The sequence below is a fragment of the Eleutherodactylus coqui genome, chromosome 7 (assembly GCF_035609145.1).
Source record: "Eleutherodactylus coqui strain aEleCoq1 chromosome 7, aEleCoq1.hap1, whole genome shotgun sequence".
Classification (NCBI taxonomy): domain Eukaryota; kingdom Metazoa; phylum Chordata; class Amphibia; order Anura; family Eleutherodactylidae; genus Eleutherodactylus; species Eleutherodactylus coqui.
The window spans coordinates 48,882,175-48,895,254 of record NC_089843.1 but is presented as its reverse complement, the minus strand read 5'-3'; the positions used below and the strand labels follow the sequence as shown (position 1 = coordinate 48,895,254).

The following is a 13,080-nucleotide window of genomic DNA, read 5'->3' as shown; positions in this document are numbered from 1 at the left end:
TATACCTTGAATGGAATGTGTTATCAGAACAATACCTATTGCTTGAATCAAAGTTTGATGTCACGCATAATTTTTAAATAATTTTAATGATTTGGGAAATTAAAATCTTGCAGTTTTCACTCTTTCCACCTAGCCCTATTATTCTGCTCTGTAGAAATCGCTTTTTAGTAGTGATCTGATTGTCATTACAGGCAGAATTACAAATATAGATAAAACCTTTTGTATTAATCAAAATGGATCACACCATTCACATTAGATCATGTGCACAACTCACTCAAACCTTTACTTGCAGGATTCCCTTAACACAGGTTAGCACATGCTTGGAGCACACTATCAGACGAACAATGCCTTCTCTCCCGTCTATTGTTTTGAAGCGCTTTTAGTTGCTTGCTTAGTCAAAAAAGATAAACCTTTTTTGTTGATGCTTACGATGATCTTTGGTATCTCACCAAAATCTGCAAGCTGCCGAATGGTTGAGCGGTCTGGGGGACTACGTTCAGGTTGTATGCTCTCCTGGACTTGTGGGTTCAAATACCGCTTCTGGCAGCTCAGTTTTGCTTAAATATTACCCAGGATGTTTTAGCAATTGCTACATGAAAATATTTTCAGAATAAAAAGACCTTCTGGTAAGAATGAAGAAAAAGGATTGTAGTGCCAAGCAGCACGAGGATTACCGAGGCATTAAGAACTGGGGCTTAACATCTTAGTCTAGGCTGATGGTGAAAAGAGCTGTTTTGGAACCATGTTAGTAGAACCAATGTGGCTGTTCTCAAGAAGCTAAATATTCTAGTACATAAGATGCTTTTTAATGGTGAATTGATGTTACTACCAGCTTTCAAATCTGCTTAGGTTTTTTCCAACAGGGTTCTATCAGAACATAACTAAAAGAAAAGATATGCACACATACTGGGCTGATGTGAGCGCTTTGCTTTTAAACCTGCAATTTGAATCAAGGAAGGAAAAAGTCCTTCAAAACTTTTTCTGTTCAACCCTCTGACTATTAAATCCTCAACTAATATAAAGCAGTGCTGCACCAGGGAATGAAAAACTGCTCCAGGCTTTATATTTCATCCCAAGAATTGGACTCTTAGCACGACCAAACTTTCTTTGAGTTTCGCAATTTTTTCGACTTGTGTATTTGAGGATGGCCGCATGATCTTTTCAGGAAGCATGGGTTCATTCCTACTTATGACATTCTAAGATTTTTGAAAAAGGAATATAGAATTGGTCAAAAATATTGTGGGACTCTTTCAAAATGCAGGCTTCATAGCTCAGGGGTCAGAAAAACTTGTCTTGTAAACCAGGGGTCGTGAGTTCGATTCTCACTGAGGCCAAATTTTCTTAGTAAAGGCTATCGTGAACATCAAACCTTCTGAAAGTGGTTTTTGCCTATGAGAAAGGATCTTTCAACACTTTCTCTTTACAGCCCTCTGAATGCCAAAATCAAAAAGTCGAGATTTTATAGTCCTTTAATCTCACTTCAACAATTAAGCTCTTAACATGACCCAATTCTCTTCTGGTTGCAGAAAATTTTCATCGCCATGTAGGTCACTGTGACTGCATGCTCTTACCCTGGGAGCGAGACCTTGAATGCCACTTTACACAGGTGGGATATACCTTGAATGGAATGTGTTATCAGAACAATACCTATTGCTTGAATCAAAGTTTGATGTCACGCATCATTTTTAAATAATTTTAATGATTTGGGAAATTAAAATCTTGCAGTTTTCACTCTTTCCACCTAGCCCTATTATTCTGCTCTGTAGAAATCGCTTTTTAGTAGTGATCTGATTGTCATTACAGGCAGAATTACAAATATAGATAAAACCTTTTGTATTAATCAAAATGGATCACACCATTCACATTAGATCATGTGCACAACTCACTCAAACCTTTACTTGCAGGATTCCCTTAACACAGGTTAGCACATGCTTGGAGCACACTATCAGACGAACAATGCCTTCTCTCCCGTCTATTGTTTTGAAGCGCTTTTAGTTGCTTGCTTAGTCAAAAAAGATAAACCTTTTTTGTTGATGCTTACGATGATCTTTGGTATCTCACCAAAATCTGCAAGCTGCCGAATGGTTGAGCGGTCTGGGGGACTACGTTCAGGTTGTATGCTCTCCTGGACTTGTGGGTTCAAATACCGCTTCTGGCAGCTCAGTTTTGCTTAAATATTACCCAGGATGTTTTAGCAATTGCTACATGAAAATATTTTCAGAATAAAAAGACCTTCTGGTAAGAATGAAGAAAAAGGATTGTAGTGCCAAGCAGCACGAGGATTACCGAGGCATTAAGAACTGGGGCTTAACATCTTAGTCTAGGCTGATGGTGAAAAGAGCTGTTTTGGAACCATGTTAGTAGAACCAATGTGGCTGTTCTCAAGAAGCTAAATATTCTAGTACATAAGATGCTTTTTAATGGTGAATTGATGTTACTACCAGCTTTCAAATCTGCTTAGGTTTTTTCCAACAGGGTTCTATCAGAACATAACTAAAAGAAAAGATATGCACACATACTGGGCTGATGTGAGCGCTTTGCTTTTAAACCTGCAATTTGAATCAAGGAAGGAAAAAGTCCTTCAAAACTTTTTCTGTTCAACCCTCTGACTATTAAATCCTCAACTAATATAAAGCAGTGCTGCACCAGGGAATGAAAAACTGCTCCAGGCTTTATATTTCATCCCAAGAATTGGACTCTTAGCACGACCAAACTTTCTTTGAGTTTCGCAATTTTTTCGACTTGTGTATTTGAGGATGGCCGCATGATCTTTTCAGGAAGCATGGGTTCATTCCTACTTATGACATTCTAAGATTTTTGAAAAAGGAATATAGAATTGGTCAAAAATATTGTGGGACTCTTTCAAAATGCAGGCTTCATAGCTCAGGGGTTAGAGCACTGGTCTTGTAAACCAGGGGTCGTGAGTTCGATTCTCACTGAGGCCAAATTTTCTTAGTAAAGGCTATCGTGAACATCAAACCTTCTGAAAGTGGTTTTTGCCTATGAGAAAGGATCTTTCAACACTTTCTCTTTACAGCCCTCTGAATGCCAAAATCAAAAAGTCGAGATTTTATAGTCCTTTAATCTCACTTCAACAATTAAGCTCTTAACATGACCCAATTCTCTTCTGGTTGCAGAAAATTTTCATCGCCATGTAGGTCACTGTGACTGCATGCTCTTACCCTGGGAGCGAGACCTTGAATGCCACTTTACACAGGTGGGATATACCTTGAATGGAATGTGTTATCAGAACAATACCTATTGCTTGAATCAAAGTTTGATGTCACGCATCATTTTTAAATAATTTTAATGATTTGGGAAATTAAAATCTTGCAGTTTTCACTCTTTCCACCTAGCCCTATTATTCTGCTCTGTAGAAATCGCTTTTTAGTAGTGATCTGATTGTCATTACAGGCAGAATTACAAATATAGATAAAACCTTTTGTATTAATCAAAATGGATCACACCATTCACATTAGATCATGTGCACAACTCACTCAAACCTTTACTTGCAGGATTCCCTTAACACAGGTTAGCACATGCTTGGAGCACACTATCAGACGAACAATGCCTTCTCTCCCGTCTATTGTTTTGAAGCGCTTTTAGTTGCTTGCTTAGTCAAAAAAGATAAACCTTTTTTGTTGATGCTTACGATGATCTTTGGTATCTCACCAAAATCTGCAAGCTGCCGAATGGTTGAGCGGTCTGGGGGACTACGTTCAGGTTGTATGCTCTCCTGGACTTGTGGGTTCAAATACCGCTTCTGGCAGCTCAGTTTTGCTTAAATATTACCCAGGATGTTTTAGCAATTGCTACATGAAAATATTTTCAGAATAAAAAGACCTTCTGGTAAGAATGAAGAAAAAGGATTGTAGTGCCAAGCAGCACGAGGATTACCGAGGCATTAAGAACTGGGGCTTAACATCTTAGTCTAGGCTGATGGTGAAAAGAGCTGTTTTGGAACCATGTTAGTAGAACCAATGTGGCTGTTCTCAAGAAGCTAAATATTCTAGTACATAAGATGCTTTTTAATGGTGAATTGATGTTACTACCAGCTTTCAAATCTGCTTAGGTTTTTTCCAACAGGGTTCTATCAGAACATAACTAAAAGAAAAGATATGCACACATACTGGGCTGATGTGAGCGCTTTGCTTTTAAACCTGCAATTTGAATCAAGGAAGGAAAAAGTCCTTCAAAACTTTTTCTGTTCAACCCTCTGACTATTAAATCCTCAACTAATATAAAGCAGTGCTGCACCAGGGAATGAAAAACTGCTCCAGGCTTTATATTTCATCCCAAGAATTGGACTCTTAGCACGACCAAACTTTCTTTGAGTTTCGCAATTTTTTCGACTTGTGTATTTGAGGATGGCCGCATGATCTTTTCAGGAAGCATGGGTTCATTCCTACTTATGACATTCTAAGATTTTTGAAAAAGGAATATAGAATTGGTCAAAAATATTGTGGGACTCTTTCAAAATGCAGGCTTCATAGCTCAGGGGTTAGAGCACTGGTCTTGTAAACCAGGGGTCGTGAGTTCGATTCTCACTGAGGCCAAATTTTCTTAGTAAAGGCTATCGTGAACATCAAACCTTCTGAAAGTGGTTTTTGCCTATGAGAAAGGATCTTTCAACACTTTCTCTTTACAGCCCTCTGAATGCCAAAATCAAAAAGTCGAGATTTTATAGTCCTTTAATCTCACTTCAACAATTAAGCTCTTAACATGACCCAATTCTCTTCTGGTTGCAGAAAATTTTCATCGCCATGTAGGTCACTGTGACTGCATGCTCTTACCCTGGGAGCGAGACCTTGAATGCCACTTTACACAGGTGGGATATACCTTGAATGGAATGTGTTATCAGAACAATACCTATTGCTTGAATCAAAGTTTGATGTCACGCATAATTTTTAAATAATTTTAATGATTTGGGAAATTAAAATCTTGCAGTTTTCACTCTTTCCACCTAGCCCTATTATTCTGCTCTGTAGAAATCGCTTTTTAGTAGTGATCTGATTGTCATTACAGGCAGAATTACAAATATAGATAAAACCTTTTGTATTAATCAAAATGGATCACACCATTCACATTAGATCATGTGCACAACTCACTCAAACCTTTACTTGCAGGATTCCCTTAACACAGGTTAGCACATGCTTGGAGCACACTATCAGACGAACAATGCCTTCTCTCCCGTCTATTGTTTTGAAGCGCTTTTAGTTGCTTGCTTAGTCAAAAAAGATAAACCTTTTTTGTTGATGCTTACGATGATCTTTGGTATCTCACCAAAATCTGCAAGCTGCCGAATGGTTGAGCGGTCTGGGGGACTACGTTCAGGTTGTATGCTCTCCTGGACTTGTGGGTTCAAATACCGCTTCTGGCAGCTCAGTTTTGCTTAAATATTACCCAGGATGTTTTAGCAATTGCTACATGAAAATATTTTCAGAATAAAAAGACCTTCTGGTAAGAATGAAGAAAAAGGATTGTAGTGCCAAGCAGCACGAGGATTACCGAGGCATTAAGAACTGGGGCTTAACATCTTAGTCTAGGCTGATGGTGAAAAGAGCTGTTTTGGAACCATGTTAGTAGAACCAATGTGGCTGTTCTCAAGAAGCTAAATATTCTAGTACATAAGATGCTTTTTAATGGTGAATTGATGTTACTACCAGCTTTCAAATCTGCTTAGGTTTTTTCCAACAGGGTTCTATCAGAACATAACTAAAAGAAAAGATATGCACACATACTGGGCTGATGTGAGCGCTTTGCTTTTAAACCTGCAATTTGAATCAAGGAAGGAAAAAGTCCTTCAAAACTTTTTCTGTTCAACCCTCTGACTATTAAATCCTCAACTAATATAAAGCAGTGCTGCACCAGGGAATGAAAAACTGCTCCAGGCTTTATATTTCATCCCAAGAATTGGACTCTTAGCACGACCAAACTTTCTTTGAGTTTCGCAATTTTTTCGACTTGTGTATTTGAGGATGGCCGCATGATCTTTTCAGGAAGCATGGGTTCATTCCTACTTATGACATTCTAAGATTTTTGAAAAAGGAATATAGAATTGGTCAGAAATATTGTGGGACTGTTTCAAAATGCAGGCTTCATAGCTCAGGGGTTAGAGCACTGGTCTTGTAAACCAGGGGTCGTGAGTTCGATTCTCACTGAGGCCAAATTTTCTTAGTAAAGGCTATCGTGAACATCAAACCTTCTGAAAGTGGTTTTTGCCTATGAGAAAGGATCTTTCAACACTTTCTCTTTACAGCCCTCTGAATGCCAAAATCAAAAAGTCGAGATTTTATAGTCCTTTAATCTCACTTCAACAATTAAGCTCTTAACATGACCCAATTCTCTTCTGGTTGCAGAAAATTTTCATCGCCATGTAGGTCACTGTGACTGCATGCTCTTACCCTGGGAGCGAGACCTTGAATGCCACTTTACACAGGTGGGATATACCTTGAATGGAATGTGTTATCAGAACAATACCTATTGCTTGAATCAAAGTTTGATGTCACGCATCATTTTTAAATAATTTTAATGATTTGGGAAATTAAAATCTTGCAGTTTTCACTCTTTCCACCTAGCCCTATTATTCTGCTCTGTAGAAATCGCTTTTTAGTAGTGATCTGATTGTCATTACAGGCAGAATTACAAATATAGATAAAACCTTTTGTATTAATCAAAATGGATCACACCATTCACATTAGATCATGTGCACAACTCACTCAAACCTTTACTTGCAGGATTCCCTTAACACAGGTTAGCACATGCTTGGAGCACACTATCAGACGAACAATGCCTTCTCTCCCGTCTATTGTTTTGAAGCGCTTTTAGTTGCTTGCTTAGTCAAAAAAGATAAACCTTTTTTGTTGATGCTTACGATGATCTTTGGTATCTCACCAAAATCTGCAAGCTGCCGAATGGTTGAGCGGTCTGGGGGACTACGTTCAGGTTGTATGCTCTCCTGGACTTGTGGGTTCAAATACCGCTTCTGGCAGCTCAGTTTTGCTTAAATATTACCCAGGATGTTTTAGCAATTGCTACATGAAAATATTTTCAGAATAAAAAGACCTTCTGGTAAGAATGAAGAAAAAGGATTGTAGTGCCAAGCAGCACGAGGATTACCGAGGCATTAAGAACTGGGGCTTAACATCTTAGTCTAGGCTGATGGTGAAAAGAGCTGTTTTGGAACCATGTTAGTAGAACCAATGTGGCTGTTCTCAAGAAGCTAAATATTCTAGTACATAAGATGCTTTTTAATGGTGAATTGATGTTACTACCAGCTTTCAAATCTGCTTAGGTTTTTTCCAACAGGGTTCTATCAGAACATAACTAAAAGAAAAGATATGCACACATACTGGGCTGATGTGAGCGCTTTGCTTTTAAACCTGCAATTTGAATCAAGGAAGGAAAAAGTCCTTCAAAACTTTTTCTGTTCAACCCTCTGACTATTAAATCCTCAACTAATATAAAGCAGTGCTGCACCAGGGAATGAAAAACTGCTCCAGGCTTTATATTTCATCCCAAGAATTGGACTCTTAGCACGACCAAACTTTCTTTGAGTTTCGCAATTTTTTCGACTTGTGTATTTGAGGATGGCCGCATGATCTTTTCAGGAAGCATGGGTTCATTCCTACTTATGACATTCTAAGATTTTTGAAAAAGGAATATAGAATTGGTCAGAAATATTGTGGGACTGTTTCAAAATGCAGGCTTCATAGCTCAGGGGTTAGAGCACTGGTCTTGTAAACCAGGGGTCGTGAGTTCGATTCTCACTGAGGCCAAATTTTCTTAGTAAAGGCTATCGTGAACATCAAACCTTCTGAAAGTGGTTTTTGCCTATGAGAAAGGATCTTTCAACACTTTCTCTTTACAGCCCTCTGAATGCCAAAATCAAAAAGTCGAGATTTTATAGTCCTTTAATCTCACTTCAACAATTAAGCTCTTAACATGACCCAATTCTCTTCTGGTTGCAGAAAATTTTCATCGCCATGTAGGTCACTGTGACTGCATGCTCTTACCCTGGGAGCGAGACCTTGAATGCCACTTTACACAGGTGGGATATACCTTGAATGGAATGTGTTATCAGAACAATACCTATTGCTTGAATCAAAGTTTGATGTCACGCATCATTTTTAAATAATTTTAATGATTTGGGAAATTAAAATCTTGCAGTTTTCACTCTTTCCACCTAGCCCTATTATTCTGCTCTGTAGAAATCGCTTTTTAGTAGTGATCTGATTGTCATTACAGGCAGAATTACAAATATAGATAAAACCTTTTGTATTAATCAAAATGGATCACACCATTCACATTAGATCATGTGCACAACTCACTCAAACCTTTACTTGCAGGATTCCCTTAACACAGGTTAGCACATGCTTGGAGCACACTATCAGACGAACAATGCCTTCTCTCCCGTCTATTGTTTTGAAGCGCTTTTAGTTGCTTGCTTAGTCAAAAAAGATAAACCTTTTTTGTTGATGCTTACGATGATCTTTGGTATCTCACCAAAATCTGCAAGCTGCCGAATGGTTGAGCGGTCTGGGGGACTACGTTCAGGTTGTATGCTCTCCTGGACTTGTGGGTTCAAATACTGCTTCTGGCAGCTCAGTTTTGCTTAAATATTACCCAGGATGTTTTAGCAATTGCTACATGAAAATATTTTCAGAATAAAAAGACCTTCTGGTAAGAATGAAGAAAAAGGATTGTAGTGCCAAGCAGCACGAGGATTACCGAGGCATTAAGAACTGGGGCTTAACATCTTAGTCTAGGCTGATGGTGAAAAGAGCTGTTTTGGAACCATGTTAGTAGAACCAATGTGGCTGTTCTCAAGAAGCTAAATATTCTAGTACATAAGATGCTTTTTAATGGTGAATTGATGTTACTACCAGCTTTCAAATCTGCTTAGGTTTTTTCCAACAGGGTTCTATCAGAACATAACTAAAAGAAAAGATATGCACACATACTGGGCTGATGTGAGCGCTTTGCTTTTAAACCTGCAATTTGAATCAAGGAAGGAAAAAGTCCTTCAAAACTTTTTCTGTTCAACCCTCTGACTATTAAATCCTCAACTAATATAAAGCAGTGCTGCACCAGGGAATGAAAAACTGCTCCAGGCTTTATATTTCATCCCAAGAATTGGACTCTTAGCACGACCAAACTTTCTTTGAGTTTCGCAATTTTTTCGACTTGTGTATTTGAGGATGGCCGTATGATCTTTTCAGGAAGCATGGGTTCATTCCTACTTATGACATTCTAAGATTTTTGAAAAAGGAATATAGAATTGGTCAAAAATATTGTGGGACTCTTTCAAAATGCAGGCTTCATAGCTCAGGGGTCAGAAAAACTTGTCTTGTAAACCAGGGGTCGTGAGTTCGATTCTCACTGAGGCCAAATTTTCTTAGTAAAGGCTATCGTGAACATCAAACCTTCTGAAAGTGGTTTTTGCCTATGAGAAAGGATCTTTCAACACTTTCTCTTTACAGCCCTCTGAATGCCAAAATCAAAAAGTCGAGATTTTATAGTCCTTTAATCTCACTTCAACAATTAAGCTCTTAACATGACCCAATTCTCTTCTGGTTGCAGAAAATTTTCATCGCCATGTAGGTCACTGTGACTGCATGCTCTTACCCTGGGAGCGAGACCTTGAATGCCACTTTACACAGGTGGGATATACCTTGAATGGAATGTGTTATCAGAACAATACCTATTGCTTGAATCAAAGTTTGATGTCACGCATCATTTTTAAATAATTTTAATGATTTGGGAAATTAAAATCTTGCAGTTTTCACTCTTTCCACCTAGCCCTATTATTCTGCTCTGTAGAAATCGCTTTTTAGTAGTGATCTGATTGTCATTACAGGCAGAATTACAAATATAGATAAAACCTTTTGTATTAATCAAAATGGATCACACCATTCACATTAGATCATGTGCACAACTCACTCAAACCTTTACTTGCAGGATTCCCTTAACACAGGTTAGCACATGCTTGGAGCACACTATCAGACGAACAATGCCTTCTCTCCCGTCTATTGTTTTGAAGCGCTTTTAGTTGCTTGCTTAGTCAAAAAAGATAAACCTTTTTTGTTGATGCTTACGATGATCTTTGGTATCTCACCAAAATCTGCAAGCTGCCGAATGGTTGAGCGGTCTGGGGGACTACGTTCAGGTTGTATGCTCTCCTGGACTTGTGGGTTCAAATACCGCTTCTGGCAGCTCAGTTTTGCTTAAATATTACCCAGGATGTTTTAGCAATTGCTACATGAAAATATTTTCAGAATAAAAAGACCTTCTGGTAAGAATGAAGAAAAAGGATTGTAGTGCCAAGCAGCACGAGGATTACCGAGGCATTAAGAACTGGGGCTTAACATCTTAGTCTAGGCTGATGGTGAAAAGAGCTGTTTTGGAACCATGTTAGTAGAACCAATGTGGCTGTTCTCAAGAAGCTAAATATTCTAGTACATAAGATGCTTTTTAATGGTGAATTGATGTTACTACCAGCTTTCAAATCTGCTTAGGTTTTTTCCAACAGGGTTCTATCAGAACATAACTAAAAGAAAAGATATGCACACATACTGGGCTGATGTGAGCGCTTTGCTTTTAAACCTGCAATTTGAATCAAGGAAGGAAAAAGTCCTTCAAAACTTTTTCTGTTCAACCCTCTGACTATTAAATCCTCAACTAATATAAAGCAGTGCTGCACCAGGGAATGAAAAACTGCTCCAGGCTTTATATTTCATCCCAAGAATTGGACTCTTAGCACGACCAAACTTTCTTTGAGTTTCGCAATTTTTTCGACTTGTGTATTTGAGGATGGCCGCATGATCTTTTCAGGAAGCATGGGTTCATTCCTACTTATGACATTCTAAGATTTTTGAAAAAGGAATATAGAATTGGTCAAAAATATTGTGGGACTCTTTCAAAATGCAGGCTTCATAGCTCAGGGGTTAGAGCACTGGTCTTGTAAACCAGGGGTCGTGAGTTCGATTCTCACTGAGGCCAAATTTTCTTAGTAAAGGCTATCGTGAACATCAAACCTTCTGAAAGTGGTTTTTGCCTATGAGAAAGGATCTTTCAACACTTTCTCTTTACAGCCCTCTGAATGCCAAAATCAAAAAGTCGAGATTTTATAGTCCTTTAATCTCACTTCAACAATTAAGCTCTTAACATGACCCAATTCTCTTCTGGTTGCAGAAAATTTTCATCGCCATGTAGGTCACTGTGACTGCATGCTCTTACCCTGGGAGCGAGACCTTGAATGCCACTTTACACAGGTGGGATATACCTTGAATGGAATGTGTTATCAGAACAATACCTATTGCTTGAATCAAAGTTTGATGTCACGCATAATTTTTAAATAATTTTAATGATTTGGGAAATTAAAATCTTGCAGTTTTCACTCTTTCCACCTAGCCCTATTATTCTGCTCTGTAGAAATCGCTTTTTAGTAGTGATCTGATTGTCATTACAGGCAGAATTACAAATATAGATAAAACCTTTTGTATTAATCAAAATGGATCACACCATTCACATTAGATCATGTGCACAACTCACTCAAACCTTTACTTGCAGGATTCCCTTAACACAGGTTAGCACATGCTTGGAGCACACTATCAGACGAACAATGCCTTCTCTCCCGTCTATTGTTTTGAAGCGCTTTTAGTTGCTTGCTTAGTCAAAAAAGATAAACCTTTTTTGTTGATGCTTACGATGATCTTTGGTATCTCACCAAAATCTGCAAGCTGCCGAATGGTTGAGCGGTCTGGGGGACTACGTTCAGGTTGTATGCTCTCCTGGACTTGTGGGTTCAAATACCGCTTCTGGCAGCTCAGTTTTGCTTAAATATTACCCAGGATGTTTTAGCAATTGCTACATGAAAATATTTTCAGAATAAAAAGACCTTCTGGTAAGAATGAAGAAAAAGGATTGTAGTGCCAAGCAGCACGAGGATTACCGAGGCATTAAGAACTGGGGCTTAACATCTTAGTCTAGGCTGATGGTGAAAAGAGCTGTTTTGGAACCATGTTAGTAGAACCAATGTGGCTGTTCTCAAGAAGCTAAATATTCTAGTACATAAGATGCTTTTTAATGGTGAATTGATGTTACTACCAGCTTTCAAATCTGCTTAGGTTTTTTCCAACAGGGTTCTATCAGAACATAACTAAAAGAAAAGATATGCACACATACTGGGCTGATGTGAGCGCTTTGCTTTTAAACCTGCAATTTGAATCAAGGAAGGAAAAAGTCCTTCAAAACTTTTTCTGTTCAACCCTCTGACTATTAAATCCTCAACTAATATAAAGCAGTGCTGCACCAGGGAATGAAAAACTGCTCCAGGCTTTATATTTCATCCCAAGAATTGGACTCTTAGCACGACCAAACTTTCTTTGAGTTTCGCAATTTTTTCGACTTGTGTATTTGAGGATGGCCACATGATCTTTTCAGGAAGCATGGGTTCATTCCTACTTATGACATTCTAAGATTTTTGAAAAAGGAATATAGAATTGGTCAGAAATATTGTGGGACTGTTTCAAAATGCAGGCTTCATAGCTCAGGGGTTAGAGCACTGGTCTTGTAAACCAGGGGTCGTGAGTTCGATTCTCACTGAGGCCAAATTTTCTTAGTAAAGGCTATCGTGAACATCAAACCTTCTGAAAGTGGTTTTTGCCTATGAGAAAGGATCTTTCAACACTTTCTCTTTACAGCCCTCTGAATGCCAAAATCAAAAAGTCGAGATTTTATAGTCCTTTAATCTCACTTCAACAATTAAGCTCTTAACATGACCCAATTCTCTTCTGGTTGCAGAAAATTTTCATCGCCATGTAGGTCACTGTGACTGCATGCTCTTACCCTGGGAGCGAGACCTTGAATGCCACTTTACACAGGTGGGATATACCTTGAATGGAATGTGTTATCAGAACAATACCTATTGCTTGAATCAAAGTTTGATGTCACGCATCATTTTTAAATAATTTTAATGATTTGGGAAATTAAAATCTTGCAGTTTTCACTCTTTCCACCTAGCCCTATTATTCTGCTCTGTAGAAATCGCTTTTTAGTAGTGATCTGATTGTCATTACA

At 38.4% G+C, this 13,080-nt stretch overlaps 6 non-coding genes across 6 annotated transcripts; all 6 read left to right on the top strand.

The window, feature by feature from the left end:
- The first annotated feature begins 2,872 nt into the window (after positions 1–2,872).
- On the top strand, positions 2,873–2,945 carry TRNAT-UGU (transfer RNA threonine (anticodon UGU)). The gene has a single exon. It is a non-coding gene; the product is annotated as a tRNA-Thr (tRNA).
- Positions 2,946–4,483: 1,538 nt separating this feature from the next.
- On the top strand, positions 4,484–4,556 carry TRNAT-UGU (transfer RNA threonine (anticodon UGU)). The gene has a single exon. It is a non-coding gene; the product is annotated as a tRNA-Thr (tRNA).
- Positions 4,557–6,094: 1,538 nt separating this feature from the next.
- TRNAT-UGU (transfer RNA threonine (anticodon UGU)) lies at positions 6,095–6,167 on the top strand. The gene has a single exon. It is a non-coding gene; the product is annotated as a tRNA-Thr (tRNA).
- A 1,538-nt stretch (positions 6,168–7,705) lies between these two features.
- On the top strand, positions 7,706–7,778 carry TRNAT-UGU (transfer RNA threonine (anticodon UGU)). Its single transcript has one exon. It is a non-coding gene; the product is annotated as a tRNA-Thr (tRNA).
- A 3,150-nt stretch (positions 7,779–10,928) lies between these two features.
- On the top strand, positions 10,929–11,001 carry TRNAT-UGU (transfer RNA threonine (anticodon UGU)). Its single transcript has one exon. It is a non-coding gene; the product is annotated as a tRNA-Thr (tRNA).
- Positions 11,002–12,539: 1,538 nt separating this feature from the next.
- Positions 12,540–12,612, top strand: TRNAT-UGU (transfer RNA threonine (anticodon UGU)). Its single transcript has one exon. It is a non-coding gene; the product is annotated as a tRNA-Thr (tRNA).
- Positions 12,613–13,080: the final 468 nt, after the last annotated feature.